Genomic DNA, 20917 nt, shown 5'->3' with positions numbered 1-20917 from the left:
GTGTGTACGAGGTGTACGGAGCGGAGCCGTGTGTGTACGAGGTGTACGGAGCGGAGCCGTGTGTGTATGAGGTGTACGGAGCGGAGCCGTGTGTGTACGAGGTGTACAGCGCGGAGCCGTGTGTGTACGAGGTGTACGGAGCGGAGCCGTGTGTGTACGAGGTGTACGGAGTGGAGCCGTGTGTGTACGAGGTGTACGGAGCGGAGCCGTGTGTACGAGGTGTACGGAGCGGAGCTGTGTGTGTGTACGAGGTGTACGGAGCGGAGCCGTGTGTGCACGAGGTGTACGGAGCGGAGCCGTGTGTGCACGAGGTGTACGGAGCGGAGCCGTGTGTGTACGAGGTGTACGGAGCGGAGCCGTGTGTGTACGAGGTGTACGGAGCGGAGCCGTGTGTGTACGAGGTGTACGGAGCGGAGCCGTGGGTGTACGGAGCGGATCCGTGTGTGTACGAGGTGTACGGAGCGGAGCCATGTGTGTACGAGGTGTACGGAGCGGAGCCGTGTGTGCACGAGGTGTACGGAGCGGAGCCGTGTGTGCACGAGGTGTACGGAGCGGAGCCGTGTGTGTACGAGGTGTACGGAGCGGAGCCGTGGGTGTACGGAGCGGATCCGTGTGTGTACGAGGTGTACGGAGCGGAGCCGTGTGTGTACGAGGTGTACGGAGCGGAGCCGTGTGTGTACGAGGTGTACGGAGCGGAGCCGTGTGTGTACGAAGTGTACGGAGCGAAGCCGTGTGTGTACGGGGTGTACGGAGCGGAGCCGTGTGTGTACGAGGTGTACGGAGCGGAGCCGTGTGTGTACGAGGTGTACGGAGCGGAGTCGTGTGTGTACGAAGTGTACGGAGCGAAGCCGTGTGTGTACGGGGTGTACGGAGCGGAGCCGTGTGTGTACGGGGTGTACGGAGCGGAGCCGTGTGTGTACGAGGTGTACGGAGCAGAGCCGTGTGTGTACGAGGTGTACGGAGCGGAACCGTGTGTGTACGAGGTATACGGAGCGGAGCCGCGTGTGTACGAGGTATACGGAGCGGAGCCGCGTGTGTACGAGCTGTACGGAGCGGAGCCGCGTGTGTACGAGCTGTACGGAGCGGAGCCGCGTGTGTACGAGGTGTACGGAGCGGAGCCGCGTGTGTACGAGGTGTACGGAGCGGAGCCGCGTGTGTACGAGGTGTACGGAGCGGAGCCGCGTGTGTACGAGGTGTACGGAGCGGAGCCGCGTGTGTACGAGGTGTACGGAGCGGAGCCGCGTGTGTACGAGGTGTACGGAGCGGAGCCGCGTGTGTACGAGGTGTACGGAGCGGAGCCGCGTGTGTACGAGGTGTACGGAGCGGAGCCGCGTGTGTACGAGGTGTACGGAGCGGAGCCGCGTGTGTACGAGGTGTACGGAGCGGAGCCGCGTGTGTACGAGGTGTACGGAGCGGAGCCGCGTGTGTACGAGGTGTACGGAGCAGAGCCGCGTGTGTACGAGGTGTACGGAGCAGAGCCGCGTGTGTACGAGGTGTACGGAGCAGATCCGTGTGTGTACGAGGTGTACGGAGCAGAGCCGTGTGTGTACGAGGTGTACGGAGCAGAGCCGTGTGTGTACGAGGTGTACGGAGCAGATCCGTGTGTGTGTACGGGTGATACCCGTCATTAATGATTGGGGGAGTCACTGCCCCATTACAGGAGGGATCTCTTCTATATAATCCGGGGTTCGCTGACGTGATCTTTATCAATGATTATGGACATTTCCTCGTTGGAAACGCGTAGTAAATACATCCTGCTTGTAATTATTGTGTCAATTTTTACAATATGGAGTAAAAGTTTTTGAAATATTTTAATTAAGAATCCTATGGAAAATCTATTATTTCCTGGACGCCCTGAGGCAGCACATAAAGGGTTAACGCTTTACCCCTAGCTAGAAACAGAAGACAGGTTATAGGGGCATCCACTACTTGGACAACCCCTTCTCATTCCCCGTGTGCGCCCCCATAAGAATAACAAAGCCTTTACTCACTTCCGGTGCCGGCTCGGTTCCAGCGATGTCACGTGACATTATGACACACCACTCCTGCTTCTTGGGTGAATTGGCGCATGATCCACTAGATCACATCTGTAGAGTGGCTTCCTGGTCATCTACATCTACTTTTCTGAAGCATTGCAGACCAGATGTCTCAGCTCCAGCGGGTTCAGCCTTTGGGAAAAGAGAACAAGCTGCTGGTTCTGGTTCCCTACCCTACAATGTTCTTGTTATTGCTTTACAAATCCCATTACATGCTCCTGTGGGACATCCAGGGTAGTCTAAAATTTACTCTACTGGAATCCGTCGGCAGCACTGACCCCCATTAACATACGTGGTGTCCGTGGTCTTTGCCCCCGTTATGGTATACAATGGGGAGTAGTCAGTCATTTGTGGTTGATTAGTAATTGCTTCTTAACCTGTTTTCTTTCTCTAGCCAGGGGTAAAGTATTAACCCATTCTATGCTACCTGCAGGAAATGAAAATTTCAGGTGAGTAAATCTTAGACTTAGTTTTGCGTTCCTTGCAGCATGAGATGATGCATTGTCCAGCATGAAGATGATTTTACTATTGATGGAACAGTTTGTCTGAAACCCTATAGAGTTTGCCAAGGTCATTCATGGGGCCTGCCAGCTCACTCCATGATTGCAGTCCAAAACATGACTCTACCACCTATATTCTAATGTTGCAGCCTTGTTGGGAAATGATGGCCATTCACCAACCATCAACTACTCCATTAATCTGGACCATCCTTTTTTCCCATTGTAATGCTCGCGGGTGCGAGCGAGGGTGGACCGACTGGGCCACAGCACTTGGTACACCTGAGGGGCTTGACTAGGCCCACACTGGGTATTCACCAGTGCCTTTAATGGTAGGACTGGCCTTGGCTGCTGGTAGCCACCAGGTGAAACTCAGGAGAACTCAGAACTGTGACAGCTGGTCCCAGGGGTCGGGGTACGGACACTGGCAGTCTCATATATACATGGATGCAGCCAGAATGGCTGATACGGCTTGCATGGTCGGTATGGATAGGTGCAGCAGCTGGTATGGCAGGTACAGCCAGTATGGATAGATGCAGCAGCGGGTACCACAGGTGCTACTAAACAGATAGGTATAAGAAACATAGCAGCGCATGGGTAAGAGACCTGATAACCAGCAACATATCACTAAGGTTTGACCATGTTGCCCAGGCACCTCAAATAAGAGGAGGGTGCCTTAAATACCTAGTGCCTCTCAGCTTTAGAGCACACTGGTTCTTTAATAATAGGTGCACGCTTCTTAAGTGTGCTCCCAGGAGACCTGCATGGTGTGCACAGGCCCTGGGTGCCAGTATCAGGAGTCGCAGCAGTCACTGCTGACCGGCGATGAGTGTGCCGAAGTCCCCGCCTGGAGAGGGGCAGGAGAGTGATGGGACCCATATTGCTTGAAACCTCTCACTGCTTAAAATCGTGGAACGTTGTCTTAATTTTCCTTTTAATTGGACTCACCTGGCAAACTATCACATCTGTTTGAGAATGATTTCAGTGATCCAAAGAACATGAGACACAAGAGCATTCTGGAATTTATTTGAACAGCAAAACAAAAAAAATCTTTGACATCCAATTTGCATAATAATTTGGAACATGGCAAATGCATATCATAAGATGTATTATATTACTATAAAATATTCAGTGCACAGGTGTGATTTATATTTGAGCAAATTGGATTTATTTTATTTTTTAATTTATGAGACATTACTTTTGTAATTGATGTTTTCTTGTACAATTTGACCATTAAACAGGATAAAAAAATGCTATTTTCTAAGTTATATGAAGGCTAAATGATGTATTTCTTACATTCAGAGCATGAATATAGCTGCTCCCCTCTGTGAGTTAGCCTATGTGTAACAAGACTTAATATCTGAAAAATAGAATTTAATTTTCAAATAAAATATTTCCCACATACTGCGTCTGAAAATTTGTTCTCAAATGAGTGAGCTGTGTTGTTTTGAGAAAAAAAAATAATAATTTACCACATTCTCAAAATAGATATGGCTTCTTCCCTGTGTGACTTTTTTGATGTTTAACCAAATCTAAATTACACACAAATCATTTTTTAGAGTCTGAACATCAATATGGCTTCTCCCCAGTGTGAGCTCTGATGTATAACAATACACGATACTTAACTAAAATCTTGGCCACATTCTAAACATGAAAATCAATTCATTCCTGTGTGAATTCTCTGATGTGTAATAATACCTTTTTTCTCTGTAAAATATTCCAACATTCTGAACATGAAAATGACTTCTACCCTGTGTGAGTTCTCTGATGTACAAGAAAAGTGGATTTCCTTGTAAAACACTTCCCACATTCTCAACAAGCAAATGGCTTTTCTCATTTGTGGGTTCTCTGATGTGTAACAAAAAAAATCATTATCTGAAATTGTGTTTAATTGTGATCTAATATAAAACACAGGAGATAAAGGACTCACTTTGTATACATCTGTGGGGAACAATCAGACCTTTCCTGAATTCCTACATCTAGATGGGTGAGAAATGGATTTCCTCAGGTATTACAAGACTCAGCCGCCTATTGTCCAATAATGATTTCTGCTCGTTTCAGCAATTAGAAGACTTTAACCTCCTCATAGATGTTGTTATCAATATATTCAGATCTGATCTAGTAAAAAAACTTTTAACACACAAAATAAAATTACAGAACTTGGACTGTGGTCAGGGCCGTATTTGGCATTCATGCTGCCCCCTGCACTTTAAGTTGTAACGCTCCCTACTGGTAAGTAAGAACGAGTATGTGCATACAACATCTATGTCAGGCAGATCTGCTCCGTAACCCGCCTGAAAAAGCAGTAAATAAACTCTAAAAAGACTGGGTCTATGCCCCGCAGTGTAAAAAGGACATGCTGATTGTATGGTCAGCCTTTTGAAGAGGTTGAATGACGTGACCCGACCATTCCTCAGGCGACTTCCGCTTGTAAGCTGCGCACTAGTTTATTTACTTGCATTAATAATTCCCCATCCTTCCCTAACCACTGTTATTCTCTTTTTTCCCCCTAATTCCTTTTTGATGACGCTTCGCTTGAGAATCTGAGCATGGTGCATGCTGGGATACTCAAACAAGACGTCATCAGGGGGCTGAGGCTGCACTCACTGCCGCAGCCTCTTGACTCCTCCCTGAAATTAAGAATCAGTTACACTCAATTCTTAGCAGATTGGTGCAGTAGTGTCCCGAGACCCCCACAGACTAAATGTACGGCTCACGAGACAGGACTATGACTTTCTACAGCATCTGGTCTGCTCTATCTGCTCTCCTGCCTCATGAGATGCACTTTTCTAAGAGCTCTTTTGAGCGATTGGTGGGGACTCAGGACCAGGTTCCCCTCAGATCTGCTCAAAATTAATGACCATAAATCATACAAAATAATTTCTCCAACATTTGTTACTCTTTAAGGTGCAATTACGCTGCAGCCGGTTATCGATCTACCTAAACAAGCTGTCAATCACCCAATGCAGGAGCAACACATTTGTTTGGTGAAATTTTCAAGTTTAAAAGGGAATCTGTCACCCACAAAATGCCGAGCACCCTGCACAAATATTCATAATAGGGAAGGCATCTAATAGAAAAAATCATACCAGGTGTATACAGCTCTACTTAACATTTGCTAAAAAAAATCCAGATATATTTATGGCACAGGCAATTTTTATATGGGCAACATTTCCTAAATAATTGTTTTTTTCAATTTAATTGGCATTTGGGGGGTGACAGACGCCTTTAAATATCATCTTTCTTGGTAAACATTGTCCTGTGAACACACTTCAAGAAAAATGGTATCCTATGTGCACAGGACTATGAAGTTACAGATCTTACTGTTCACATGAAAGTGCTGTCACAGGCTAAACAGGCTATTAAACGACTGACGATTTGCTGAATATAGATCAGCGGTCACTTAAAACCTGCATTTAGCCAATGTATTTACCATCACCTGCATTTATCCAGCCTTAGATGTAGGTACCTCACAGGTCCTGGTGCCATGATGACTTCACATCCAAAGCTCGTCTCTGCAGACCTCCATCTTCTGCACTCTTTTGCAGGACATCACGTCATTGTGCCCTTACAAAATAACATCATTTTAAAAATAATCACCCATACTATGTCTTAACTAAGCCCCCAAATAACTATCCCTCACTTTGATCCCTGCACAAAAAATGACCCCACACTCTCCCTATTATGGTAAATTACTTCCCCACTGTCCGCCCTTTATACCATGACCACTATATCGTCCCCCTTACATACCATGGCAACCATACCATCCGTCTTATATACCACGACCGTCCAACCTTTATACCATGGCAACCATACCATCCGCCTTATATACCACGACCACCATATAGTGCACCCTTCTATACCACGACCGCCACACCATCCCCCTTATATACCACAAACACCACATGGTCCTCCCTTATATACCATGGCCACCACACTGTCCACCTTATATACCATGACCACCACACCATCCCCCTTATATACCATGACAATCATGCTGGCCCCTTTTATATAGCTATATACTATGACCACCACAATGTTTCCCCTCATGATTTACACCCACCACACCCTCCTCACTAATGAACTGTTCTCCGGTGTCCACCACATGCTGTCCCCTCTTCAAATTGTGTCCCTTCGATTACACTTCTCCACACTGAGCTCATCACACACTACCCCCTTTTCCACAGTGATTCCACCCCGCAGGCTGCCCTTTCCCATACACATCCCACTCTGCAGGCTGCACCCTTTCCCACACAGATCCCACCCTCCAAGCTACCCTCTTTCCCATACAGATCGCACCATATTTGGCCCTCTGCCCTATACAGATCCCAGCCCATGCGTCCCTCTGCCCTATACAGATCCCACCCCATGCAGCCCCCTTGTCTCATACAGATCCCACCTCATGCTGCTGCCCCCTGCCCCATACAGATTACACCCTGCCGCCTGACCCCAATATCTTTGGCTCAATAAGCAATTACCTGCTTCCAGCTCTGGAAACCTCTCCTCCTCAGCACTCTGCAGAGACGCCAGCAGTGTGTTGAGGTAAACTCATCTCACTGCCCGTGACAAGGAGCAGGTACAGAAGTTGATTTGTATTAAAGACGCTATTGTATTTGGTGATTTGTCTTAAAGACGCTAATACAAATTAATTCTGGGATTACCAACTCCTCCAGGAAAAAAAAAGGTAAATACGACCCTGACTGCAGTCAGACATGATGCTGAGCACAATATTTAATTCAAGGAGAACATCTGATGAGATTTCTGTACTTTATAAAGTGCCTCTATCCAAATATGTGGGAAAGTATCCTCTTGTTATTATGTGTAAATGGGAAAGGGACATTGGGCTGTTACTGACGATCAATGGGCAAGGATCCTTGAAGAGGTCAGATCTATATCTCTAGTGGACATTGTAGACTGTCAGAACTGTAGATCATCCATAGGGGATATATGACCCCTCTGTTCCTTCCCAAGGTCAGCATACATACAGAGGACAAAGGTGGGAAGTGCTGAGCGGAAGCTGCGGATCTTATACACAGGCTGCGGATTATAAATACTTTATTGGAGTAAAGTTATTACAATTGTACAACCCTAATCAGCAGGTTTGGTCAGAGACACCAAGGTTTTATATAAGGGAATATAGAAGAACTGACACTGGACACACGTGGGAAAACTGCGGTAGGACATTTATTGTTTCTTACACATAAATTGACAACATTTAGATGATTCAGACGACTCCGACAAAACGTGATTAACAAAGTTATTACTACAGGACAGTATGAGAAGGGGATTTATTCTAAAAGAAACGCTGTAGCCAAAAATGATAGAATCTGGGCCCCGGGGCTGGAGACTTCGGGCTTCCAGCGTGTCAGTACGAGACGGGGTCCTTGTCCCTGGAGCTTCTCTACTCGGTATAATGAGACTCACTGATCTTATTCATGTAAAAAGCGTCTGCGTAAAATAGAAACTGCCTAAATATGAGGAGCTTGTCTGATCTATAAGTAATTGTATAAAGAGCTATGGAGACAGCGCTATTCTTCTGTAAAACATATGTGATGTTGCTGTAGCCCTAATATTTCTGTTCATGACGTCTCTGTATAGATAATCTTACCCCAGCATGCCGAATTGGGAAAAGGTTGAAGGGGAAGGAGGGGCATTTTATTGTCATTTCTCTTTAAAAAAAAAAAAAAAAAATAGAATTATCTAATTGAAAAAAAAATACTTCTTCCCATCATTTTGGTTGTGCACTCAAAACTAAATTTGGATTTTAAAATGTACTAGCTGTAGCACCCGACGTTGCCCAGGATAGTAACTGTGTCTCTGTTTCTCTCCCAGTCTCTGTCTGTCTGTCTCTCTTTTTCCCTGTCTGTCTCGCTGTCTGTGTATGTCTCTTTCCATGTCTGTCTGTCTCCCTCTCTTTTTTCCCTGTCTGTCTCTCTTTCCCTGTCTGTGTCTGTCTCTTTACCTGTCTGTGTCTGTCTCTTTCCCTGTCTGTGTCTGTCTCTTTCCCTGACTGCATTGGGACACACCAACATTCCATTCAAAGGCATGGCTGCGCATTCTTCTGAAGTTCTGGCTGCATTGTGCCTCCCAGCTCCATTGACTTTAATGGAAACAGGTTTTTTGGTGAATAAATGTAAAGAGTGGGGTTAAAATTTCCCCTCAAAACATAGTCTATGACGTGCCCTTAGTCAAATGGAACATCTGTACAAAATTTCGTGATTGTACATGCGACGGTGCAAATTCCTTTAGCGGACATACACCCAAAACACACACACACACGCACACACACATACACAGCTTTATATATTAGATTTAAAATCATAGAAAATGTAATCAACGACCTTGTGTGAAGAATTAAACAGCTGAGGAAAGGAAGGAAAAGGACGAGGAGGTCATATTGTTAAAAAAAAAAAGGGTCAAGATTATAGGCTTAAATCTTTATGTCAGGCCTTACAGAAGAAAAATAGATATACTTTTAGAAAAATTGACAAACAGTTAACGCTTCGTTAGTGAGCAATTGCAGTGCTTAGAGTAATGTATCCAAGATATTTAATGCCATAATGAGGGAACAGGTTGGGCGACCTCTGCTCCAGCAAAAAGGAAATGGAGGAAGAAGAAATGAGGAACATTAGTTTAGATACTTAGACTTTATACAGACAATCAAAGTCCCCTTAGAGCCTATAATCTGTGTATTGGGGAATAGAGAAGGGGGTCAGTTCCCGATAATGATGAAATCAAAATACTAAACAAAGCGATTTAAAAAACTCGATCACATCAGATGTTCCCACAAAGAAGGAATGGATCGTAGATGAAAATAGTAATGTGTAATATGAACATGTTTATTATTGTGGTATAGAGAAGTTACAGACATTGGTCAGACATGGAGATTGTGCGCTGAAAGTAACTGTAATGAATGGCAGATCGCTGAGATTGGGAGTGAGGAAGAAGAGAGGAGGAGGAATGTTGGGTATTTTGGGGGAGGGTGCAATATTCTTGTACATATAGTGAATATATAACTATATAACAATGTGAAATGCTCAATACACATGGAATATTGCTTTTCATTCGATTTTTAGAAAACAGACGTCTATTAGTAACTGTATACATTATAATTCTAATGTAACTTCTAACATGCTTTCCTTTTCTTCTTTACTTTCTTGCCTTTACTTTGTCTCTTTTGTGTTTTCTTGCTCAGTTTGTCATATACACTGTTGCTCACCATTATTGGCACCTTCTCATTTTTTTCATAGACTATACAATATCTTCAGAAATAAATGGAAATATACCGAAGTTATATCCTCAGGATTTTTTAATTTGTGATCCAAAGTAATACAACAATAAAACATGCTGCAATTTCAAAGAAGAAACAAAATAAACAGCATGTGCAGCAAAAAAAAGGGCCCTAAATAATACTTGGTTACACCCCTAATTAATACTTGGTTACACCCATAATTAATACTTGGTTACACCCCTAATTAATACTTGGTTACACCCCTAATACTTGATTGCACCCCTAATTAATACTTGGTTACACCCATAATTAATACTTAGTTACACCCCTAATTAATACTTGGTTACACCCCTAATTAATACTTGGTTGCCCCCCTAATTAATACTTAGTTGCACACCCTTTGGCATTGATGACAACCTCCAAACGTTTCTTGTAGCCATCTATAAGCTTCTTACACTGATCAGCTGGTATTTTATTATTTTCTCCCACGTTGTTCAAACGCTTGAATGTTTGCAGGGTTCTTTTTCCCAATGGCAGATTTCAGCTCACTCCAAAGATTTTCAATGAGATTGAGGTCAGGACACATTGCTCGCCATTTTAAAACAGTATATTTTTTCTTTTTCACCCATTCCTGTTTACTTTTGAATGTGTGCTGTTTGGTCATTGTCTTGCTAGAGGACCCAGGTTTTCTTACACTCAGTAGGACATTTTGCTCTAAAATCTCTTAATAATTCTCTGATTTCATGATTTTTGTGATACGGTCAAGGCCTCCAGTACCAAACGCAACAAGACAACCCCACAGCGTTATGGATCCTCCACCATGCATAGCGTTTGGTAGGGTATTATTTTCCTTAAAAGCTTAATTGTGCCATCTGTAAACAAACTGTTGCTTTGCATTGGGAAAAAGGTATATTTTTGTATCATCTGTCCACAGAACAGTTCCCAGAAGGAGTGCAGTTTGTCAATATACTCTTTTGAAAAAGATCAGTCTTTCCTTTTTATGTTTTTTCTTCAGCAATGGTTTCTTCCTTGGCCTTTGTCCATAAAGCTTTGCTTGGTTTAGTGTGAAATGTATGCTACTTGTAGAAACAATCGTCCCAGACTGTTCCAGGTTGGCCTTCAAGTCTTTGGATGTTTGACGTGGTGTTTTTTACACCATTCGCACCAACCTTCAAAAGACATCGCTTATAAATTTTCCTCTTTTCCCCACATCCAGGGAGGCTCTTGATTATTCCATGCTTGGTAAACTTCTTAATAACATTGTGCACTGTTGAAACTGGGATACCAAGGTCTTTGGAGATGGTCTTACACCCTCTGGAAACCTTTTGTTTGCTAATAATAGCAGTTCTGATGTCCTCAGACAGCTCCTTTGTCTTCACCATTGTTACAAAGGAACAGGGCCTAATATGTAGCTTTTTAAAACACTAAAGTCATTCATTGGCTAGTTCATGTCACATGGGCACTGACAATTTATCACAGGTGATTCTCATTTGTGATTTACCACAGGCGAGTCAAAATGTGTTTCCATAAGAATTTAATGTAAAGTGTGCAGATGCCAGTGTCATAGCAGCTTTAGGTATTTTAATTTTGCTTCCCATTGTTTTTTGTTTTAAATTGTTGTTTATCATTTGCTCATTTGTATTTAGCATGAGTGCTCTATACAAAAAAGCTATTTCACTTGATTATTTTTTTTCAGGAGATATTCCACATTATGTACTTAAACTTCATGGGTGCCAATAACGATGAGCAGGACTGTATATGATTTCTTCCAATGTGAAACATTTACCTTCTAGGTATCATAATGACTTCTACACTTGTGAGTTTTTTGATGTTTAAAATTACACCATTTGTGTGTAACATATTTCCCTCATTCTAAACACAAGAGTTCTCCCCTGTGTGCCTACTTTGTTTAGCAAGATTTGATTGATGTGCAAAACATTTCTCACATTCACTCACTTTTCCCCTGTATGAGTTCTCCGATGTCTAACAAGACTTGATTCATATAAAAAATATTTCCCGCATTGTGAACATTAAAAGGGTTTCTCCCTTGTGTGAATTCTTTTGTGTTTAACAAAACTTGATCGATATGAAAAACATTTCCCACATCCTGAACATGAATATGGCTTTGCCCCTGTGTGAGTTCTCTGGTGTTTAACAAGACTTGATTTATTTGAAAAATATTTTCCGCATTCTGAACATGAAAAGGGTTTCTCTCCTGTGTGAATTCTCTGATGTACAACAAGATGTGATTTACGTTCAAAACATCTCCCACATTCTGAACATGAAAAGGGTTTCTCCCCTGTGTGAGTTCTCTGATGTGTAACAAGATGTGATTTGTGGTTAAAACATTTCCCACATTCAGAACATGAATATGGCTTCTCCCCTGTGTGAATTCTTTGATGTGTAACAAAATGTGATTTATGTGCAAAACACATCCCACATTCTGAACATGAAAAAGGTTTCTCACCTGTGTGAGTTCTCTGATGTGTAACAAGATGTGATTTTTTGTTAAAACATTTCCCACATTCAGAACATGAATATGGCTTCTCCCCTGTGTGAATTCTTTGATGTGTAACAAAATGTGATTTATGTGTAAAACACATCCCACATTCTGAACATGAATAGGACTTCTCCCCTGTGGGAGTTCTCTGCAACAAAACAGACTCAGAAGAAAATCTTCTCTCCCTTGTGTGAATTTTTTTATGGATTTTTTCGTATTCTGAAGTTGAAAACTGCTTCTTTGCTGTAAAAGCACTTTGATTTTTAATGCCTCTTTTGTGACTTTTATTTTTCTTAATAGTCTGTGATAAATCAGAAGATTGGACTTGTTTAAAAGAATCAGATGATAGATCTTTGCTGTGAAGAGATGATGGTATATCTGAAATAGCGGCATTCACTTCAGTTATATCTTGTGAAATATAAAGATCGTCTGATTTAAAAATAGAAGATGTCAGTTGTGCCTCTAATCTCCTGGTACAATCATCTGCCAAGAATAAAAATATATTTTTTATCATATATAAAAATTTAAGGATATCATTTATAAAATATCTTGTAACATTGGTATCGGTGTCCCCGCATACTTACTTTCCTGGCCACTCAATGGTGGCTTCCATGGCCCCGGTCCCTGCTGCCGTCTTCCAAGACCTGCACATGCTATGCAGGTCTCCTGGAAATGTGCTTAAGGCATCTGTGCACCTATTCTTAAACGTCCAATGTACCCTAACCTGGGAGTGCCTTTCAACTTATGGCTAAGAGGCACTAGGTGATAAAGGCATCCTCCTCCTATGGGAGGTATCTGGGCAACATTGTCTGTCCTTAGGTAAGTGTTGCTAGTTGTCAGTTCCTGTTCCATTTGTTGAGCCTTATGCTGTGTGTGTGAACATGTGACTATATCCTTGTATCTGCTGTACCCGGCAAACCTGCTGCATCTATCTATCTATACTAGCTGTTCCTATTGTACCTGCTGCATCTATCTATACCAGGTGGACCTGCCATATCTGCTTAGGGTCGGACTGGGGTGCCAGGGGCCCTCCAGGGAAATTGCCTCTAGGGGCCCGCACTATAGCTGCCATAAACAGTTTTATTACTTGATCATTTTCGGCTTCTCTCAGTATAACATGCACCTTTTAGCAAACTCTACAGTGCGCAGAAGAGACCTGTATTGTGCCCTGCATATATCACAGGATTTCTTGTAGCCTATTTATTGTAGATAATAATGGAATCTGTTATTTACAGTCAGTCGCAGTTTTTCTTACACACGGACATTTCTTGTCCTTGGTAAATCACCGAGTCCATCAGCCAAACAATATTCAAAGAGAAGCAAAATGTTATCCAGCATCTTCAGAGGGAAAAGATTACTAAAATGAATCCACCTCTGCCACCATCTATCTGAGAAATCCCCTATTAGGCCCTGTGCGCACACTGCGTTTTTTGTCACAGATTTTAAAGCTGCAGAATTTGTCCGTAACCTTCCTGCAGTCCTTCTCCAGCAAAATCTAGGAGAAAATCAAAATGCTGTGCACACACTGCGTTTTTTTTTTCTCTCCAGGTTTTGCTGCAGAATTTCTGCAGCAAAAAGAAGTAGCATGTCGCTTTATTTCCGCAGGTACCTGCGTTTTTGCCATTAAATAATGGTTAAAAACTGCAGGGACCAACCCGCGGAAAAACCGTGGCAAATCCGCACCAAAAATGCAACAAACCACGGCAAATCCGCATGCAGTTTTTGGTGCTTTTTTTTTTTGCCGCGGGTGCAGAATTCTGCCAGAGGGTGCGGAATTTTCTTAAGGAAATGCCATTTTCTATTGTGCACAGGGCCTATGAGTCAGTATGTGGAGGTGTGAGGCATTACCCTCTGTACACTCTTCCATGTGGAGACTCTGGTGAATTCTCTTCTCTTTCCACCGTCACACATTTACATAATTACCAGGTAATGATCGGCCCCAGTGTCTGCACTGGACGGGACCAGTCATTCTGAGGGGACAGAGGCCTAGAAAAGCCGCACTATGGTTTCCACATTAGTGTTACATGTTGGATAAACCCTTCACTAGTCCTGTGTATTCTGACAATTCTGCTCTATAGGCAGATCAGGCTTTTTTTTCCCATGTATTTATATTGAGGCCCCTCCTGTACTATCATCACATATAGAGGCCCCCTGAAGAGTAATTACATATAGCCTAAGACACTAACACTGACACTGGGGGGTACAGGATAATGACACTGACACTGGGAGTACAGTATAATGACACTGGGGGTACAGGATAATGACACTGACACTGGGGGTACAGTATAATGACACTGGGGGTACAGGATAATGACACTGACACTGGGGGTACAGTATAATGACACTGGGGGTACAGGATAATGACACTGACACTGGGGGTACAGGATAATGACACTGGGGGTACAAGATAATGACACTGACACTGGGGGTACAGTATAATGACACTGGGGGTACAGGATAATTCCCCCGACACTGGGGATACAGGATAATGACACTGACACTGGGGGTACAGGATAATGACACTGACACTAGGGGTACAGGATAATGACACTGACACTGGGGGTGCAGGATAATGACACTGAGGGTACAGGATAATGACACTGAGACTGAGGTACAGAATAATGACACTGACACTGGGGGTACAGGATAATGACACTGACACTGGGGGTACAGGATAATGACACTGACACTGGGGGTGCAGGATAATGACACTGACACGGGGGTATAGGATAATGACACTGACACTGGGGGTACAGGATAATGACACTGAGGGTACAGGATAATGACACTGAGACTGAGGTACAGAATAATGACACTGACACTGGGGGTACATGATAATGACACTGACACTGGGGGTACAGGATAATGACACTGACACTGGGGTATAGGATAATAACACCGACACTGGGGTATAGAATAATGACACTGACACTGGGGTACAGGATAATGACACTGACACTGGGGGTACAGGATAATGACACTTACACTGGGGGTACAGGATAATTACACTGACACTGGGGTACAGGATAATGACACTGACAATGGGGTACAGGATAATGACACTGACACTGGGGTACATGATAATTACACTGACACTGAGGTATAGGATAATGACACTGACACTGGGGGTACAGGATAATGACACTGACACTGGGGGTACAGGATAATGACATTGACACTGGGGTGTGAGACTGTGACCGGGATTATCTATGACGGCCGGTACGTCTCGCCCCGGTTGTGCTCACTCCATGATAGAAAGTAACTCCACTCCGGGGTTAATGCTGTTTCCCTACAGGGTTAAAAGGAAACAGGAAGATGGGCGTGGGGTGTCCGGGTGTGAGGGAATGAACACAACTCCCTGAGTTCTCTGCCGGAGAGGCACATGTGTACTGTTGTGGACTTTTGTTTGGATATTAAACCGTGTGCTGTGAACCTTGGTGCCTGGATCCCGTGTCTTCTGCTGCGCAGCCGACCGTGCTACCTCACATATGGTGGAGAATCGGCGGGCATGCCAGCCCGGTGAGGTGTAGCTTCCATTTCTGGTGACCCGGTAGCACATGTCCTGGATTCAAGCGGCTACACTACAGCCCAAACCCGGCGACACTATGGAGGAAATACTAAACCAGCTGGCTCAGTCTGCTGCACAGCAACAACAGACGAATACACACCTGCTCCGGACGTTGGATCATCAGCAACAATCCTTGAAATTGCAGGAACAGAGGCACCAAGAACAGATGGTCCTCCTGGCCAAGTCGATCCGTGCCGGACCGGCAGCAACAACCCCGGGACCGGGTGACGACGGCAGCGTCCGGAAAGCGGTGAGACAAGCGTTGCAAAAGATGACCCCGGGGGATGATGTGGAAGCGTTCCTGGCGGTGTTTGAGCGGGTGGCCGAGCGGGAAAAACTGCCGACCCCCCAGTGGGCTGAGGTATTGTCGCCCTATCTGACGGGGGAGCCCCAAAAAGCGTACCTGGACCTCTGTACCGAGGACGCCATTGACTATGCGACCCTGAAAGCCGAAATACTGGCTCGGTTGGGGGTGAATACCTATGTACGGGCTCAGCGGGTAAATCAGTGGTTCTATGAGGAAGCCAAACCCGTACGCTCCCAGGCCTATGACTTGTTGCATCTAGTAAAAAAGTGGTTGCAGCCTGACACTCTGAGCCCGGCGCAAATGGTGGAAAGGGTAGTTGTTGATCGTTTTGTGCGCACTTTACCCGTCACCATTCAATGGTGGGTAGGACAGGGCGACCCAAGTACCCTGGACCAATTAGTGGGCCTGGTAGAGCGGCATGTGGCTACGCAGGACTTGATACGGGACACTGAGACTTTGCGTACCGCCCGTCGGTTCGGCCCCTCCAAGCCTAGGGCCAAGGACCCACCGCTGACACCGGTGCGGGAGTCCGCTACCGTCCCGTCTGAGGCCGCACCCTCTGTCCCTGAGGTCCGGAAGGCTATGTACCCTAAACGACAACTCGTCAAGGGGGTTTCCTTCCCTATTAGATGTTGGCGGTGCCAGCGGGTGGGACATATTGAAGCCCAGTGTCCACTCACCACGGAGCCCATGGATTGTGGGGTTACCCGGCGGGGTTCAATGTATGCTCAGGTGGTGTGTACCGCTGACCTGGTCTCCCCAGAGACTGAGCCCCACTTGTGCCAAATACAGGTGAATGGATGTCCGGTTACAGGCTTGTTGGATTCCGGAAGCTTAGTGACCCTTGTGCGATCAACCCTAAGGGCTAAAGTAAAGGCCACAGGACGTACCGTGGGGGTGGTTTGCATACATGGGGACCGCCGAGACTATCCCACGGGGATTGTCACCATCACAGCACCTTGTGGTCAGGTGCAACATGAGGTGGGACTTATTAACACTCTTCCCTATGACGTGATCCTAGGAAGGGATCTGCCCTATTTTTGGACTTTATGGAAGGGACCTCCTAAGTCCCCTCAGATATTGGTCAGTCCGGGACCTGAGCCCTACAATCCTGAATCCGGGACGCCTGCCGTAGGGGTTCCCATGATAGGGACAGAATGTGAACCCGATAGGTCGCCCCTAGAGGTATTGGCAGGAGAGGCTGAGACGGTTGAGCCCATCCCGGAGTTGGAGGCATCCCCGGATACGTTTGGGACAGCCCAACTCCAGGACCCTACATTAATACATGCCCGGAGTCGGGTGACAGTAGTTGACGGGGTGGCACAGCTGCCCGGTGCCCAGGTAAGGTACCCCCATTTCGCTCTTAAGCAGGATTTACTCTACCGGGTAGATGAAATACGGGGCGTGGGGGTAGAGCAGTTGGTGGTGCCCCAGCCGTATCGCCGGCGGGTCCTCGACTTGGCTCATAAACACCTGATGAGTGGCCACCTAGGGGTCAAGAAAACGCAGGAGCGAATATTGCAAAGGTTCTATTGGCCCGGGGTCTTTGGGGAGGTAAAACGGTTCTGCGAAACCTGCCCGGAGTGTCAGCTTACCGCACCCCTGACCCACTTTCGCAGTCCGTTGGTACCGTTACCCATTATAGAAGTCCCTTTTGAACGGATAGGGATTGATCTGGTGGGGCCCCTCGTAAAGTCTGCTCGAGGGCACAAACATATCCTAGTGATCGTTGACTATGCCACCCGGTATCCAGAGGCGATACCTCTCAGACATACTGCGGCGAAGCTGATAGCTCAGGGGTTGTTTGCTGTGTTCTGCCGGGTGGGGTTGCCCAAGGAGATCCTTACGGATCAGGGGACCCCATTCATGTCTAAAGTGACCAAAGAGCTATGCCGGCTACTCCAGATCAAGCAGTTGCGTACGTCTGTGTATTATCCTCAGACGGATGGTTTAGTGCAGGGGTGGGGAACCTCCGGCCCGCGGGCCGCATGCGGCCCGCCATGACCTTTTATGTGGCCCCCGGGCAGATTCCCGGGGGAGGCAGTGCTCGTGCTGTCACCGCGGTTTGCTGCCGCCGGCCCTTTAAATCCACACATTGCTGTTTGTGCTGCAATGTGTTCTCCCGTCGGCCAGTGCCAATTGTGGGCGGGTCTACAGCAGCCTCAGCTTCTAGCCTTGTGTGTCCGCCCCCTGCCCTCCGGAGATCAGTGCCTGCCTTCTCCTTCTGATGCAGTGTGTCCGGCTCCTGCACTCCGGTGATGTGAGTGCAATGCTGCTGTGTGTCCAGCGCCGACCCTCTGCTGCTATGTGCCCTGCCCAATGCTTTGTGCCTCCCCACACCAGTTCTGTAAACCCTCTCCCCCAGAGTTGCATGAAACTCTCAGCGCAGTGTGGCCCCCCAATGTCCTGTGTGCACCCCTCCCCCAGTCCTGTGTGCAGCCCATCACCCAGTAGTCCTGTGTGCACCCCTCCCCCAGTCCTGTGTGCAGCCCCCGCAGTCCTGTGTGCACCCCCCAGTCCTTTGTGCACCCCCCCAGTCCTGTGTGCACCCCCCCAGTCCTGTGTGCACCCCCCCCCAGTCCTGTGTGCACCCCCCCCAGTCCTGTGTGCACCCCCCCAGTCCTGTGTGCACCCCCCCAGTCCTGTGTGCACCCCCCCAGTCCTGTGTGCACCCCCCCAGCCCTGTGTGCACCCCCCCAGCCCTGTGTGCACCCCCCCCAGTCGTGTGTGCACCCCCCCAGTCGTGTGTGCACCCCCCCAGTCGTGTGTGCACCCCCCCAGTCGTGTGTGCACCCCCCCAGTCGTGTGTGCAGCCCCCCAGTCGTGTGTGCACCCCCCCCAGTCGTGTGTGCACCCCCCCAGTCGTGTGTGCACCCCCCCAGTCGTGTGTGCAGCCCCCCCAGTCGTGTGTGCAGCCCCCCCAGTCGTGTGTGCAGCCCCCCCCCAGTCGTGTGTGCAGCCCCCCCAGTCGTGTGTGCAGCCCCCCCCCAGTCGTGTGTGCAGCCCCCCCCCAGTTGTGTGTGCAGCCCCCCCCAGTCGTGTGTGCAGCCCCCCCCACAGTCGTGTGTGCAGCCCCCCCACAGTGATGTCTGTGCCTCCCCCACAGTGATGTCTGTGCCTCCCCCACAGTGATGTCTGTGCCTCCCCCACAGTGATGTCTGTGCCTCCCCCACAGTGATGTCTGTGCCTCCCCCACAGTGATGTCTGTGCCTCCCCTACAGTGATGTCTGTGCCTCCCCCACAGTGATGTCTGTGCCTCCCCCACAGTGATGTCTGTGCCTCCCCCACAGTGATGTCTGTGCCTCCCCCACAGTGATGTCTGTGCCTCCCCCACAGTGATGTCTGTGCCTCCCCCACAGTGATGTCTGTGCCTCCCCCACAGTGATGTCTGTGCCTCCCCCACAGTGATGTCTGTGCCTCCCCCACAGTGATGTCTGTGCCTCCCCCACAGTGATGTCTGTGCCTCCCCCACAGTGATGTCTGTGCCTCCCCCACAGTGATGTCTGTGCCTCCCCCACAGTGATGTCTGTGCCCCCAGCCCCACAGTGATGTCTGTGCCTTCCCCACAGTGATGTCTGTGCCTCCCCCACAGTGATGTCTGTGCCCCCCCCACAGTGATGTCTGTGCCCCCAGCCCCACAGTGATGTCTGTGCCCCCAGCCCCACAGTGATGTCTGTGCCTCCCCCACAGTGATGTCTGTGCCTCCCCCACAGTGATGTCTGTGCCTCCCCCACAGTGATGTCTGTGCCTCCCCCACAGTGATGTCTGTGCCTCCCCCACAGTGATGTCTGTGCCTCCCCCACAGTGATGTCTGTGCCTCCCCCACAGTGATGTCTGTGCCTCCCCCACAGTGATGTCTGTGCCTCCCCCACAGTGATGTCTGTGCCTCCCCCACAGTGATGTCTGTGCCTCCCCCACAGTGATGTCTGTGCCTCCCCCACAGTGATGTCTGTGCCTCCCCCACAGTGATGTCTGTGCCCCCAGCCCCACAGTGATGTCTGTGCCTTCCCCACAGTGATGTCTGTGCCTCCCCCACAGTGATGTCTGTGCCCCCAGCCCCACAGTGATGTCTGTGCCCCCAGCCCCACAGTGATGTCTGTGCCCCCAGCCCCACAGTGATGTCTGTGCCTCCCCCACAGTGATGTCTGTGCCTCCCCCACAGTGATGTCTGTGCCTCCCCCACAGTGATGTCTGTGCCTCCCCCACAGTGATGTCTGTGCCTCCCCCACAGTGATGTCTGTGCCTCCCCCACAGTGATGTCTGTGCCTCCCCCACAGTGATGTCTGTGCCTCCCCCACAGTGATGTCTGTGCCTCCCCCACAGTGATGTCTGTGCCTCCCCCACAGTGATGTCTGTGCCTCCCCCACAGTGATGTCTGTGCCTCCCCCACAGTGATGTCTGTGCCTCCCCCACAGTGATGTCTGTGCCTCCCCCACAGTGATGTCTGTGCCCCCAGCCCCACAGTGATGTCTGTGCCTTCCCCACAGTGATGTCTGTGCCTCCCCCACAGTGATGTCTGTGCCTCCCCCACAGTGATGTCTGTGCCTCCCCCACAGTGATGTCTGTGCCTCCCCCACAGTGATGTCTGTGCCTCCCCCACAGTGATGTCTGTGCCTCCCCCACAGTGATGTCTGTGCCCCCAGCCCCGCGTGTGATGTCTGTGCCCCCAGCCCCGCGTGTGATGTCTGTGCCCCCAGCCCCGCGTGTGGTGTCTGTGCCCCCAGCCCCGCGTGTGGTGTCTGTGCCCCCAGCCCCGCGTGTGGTGTCTGTGCCCCCAG

The 20917-nt window shown here is 47.9% G+C and overlaps 1 pseudogene; it reads right to left on the bottom strand.

Moving 5' to 3' along the window:
- Positions 1 to 7728: 7728 nt before the first annotated feature.
- Positions 7729 to 20917, bottom strand: part of LOC142313104 (uncharacterized) — a 63286-nt pseudogene continuing 50097 nt past the window's right edge.

Source organism: Anomaloglossus baeobatrachus, chromosome 5 (assembly GCF_048569485.1).
Source record: "Anomaloglossus baeobatrachus isolate aAnoBae1 chromosome 5, aAnoBae1.hap1, whole genome shotgun sequence".
Taxonomy (NCBI): Eukaryota; Metazoa; Chordata; class Amphibia; order Anura; family Aromobatidae; genus Anomaloglossus; species Anomaloglossus baeobatrachus.
Note: the sequence above shows the minus strand (reverse complement) of the source record. Positions and strands in the feature narration are given on the sequence as shown.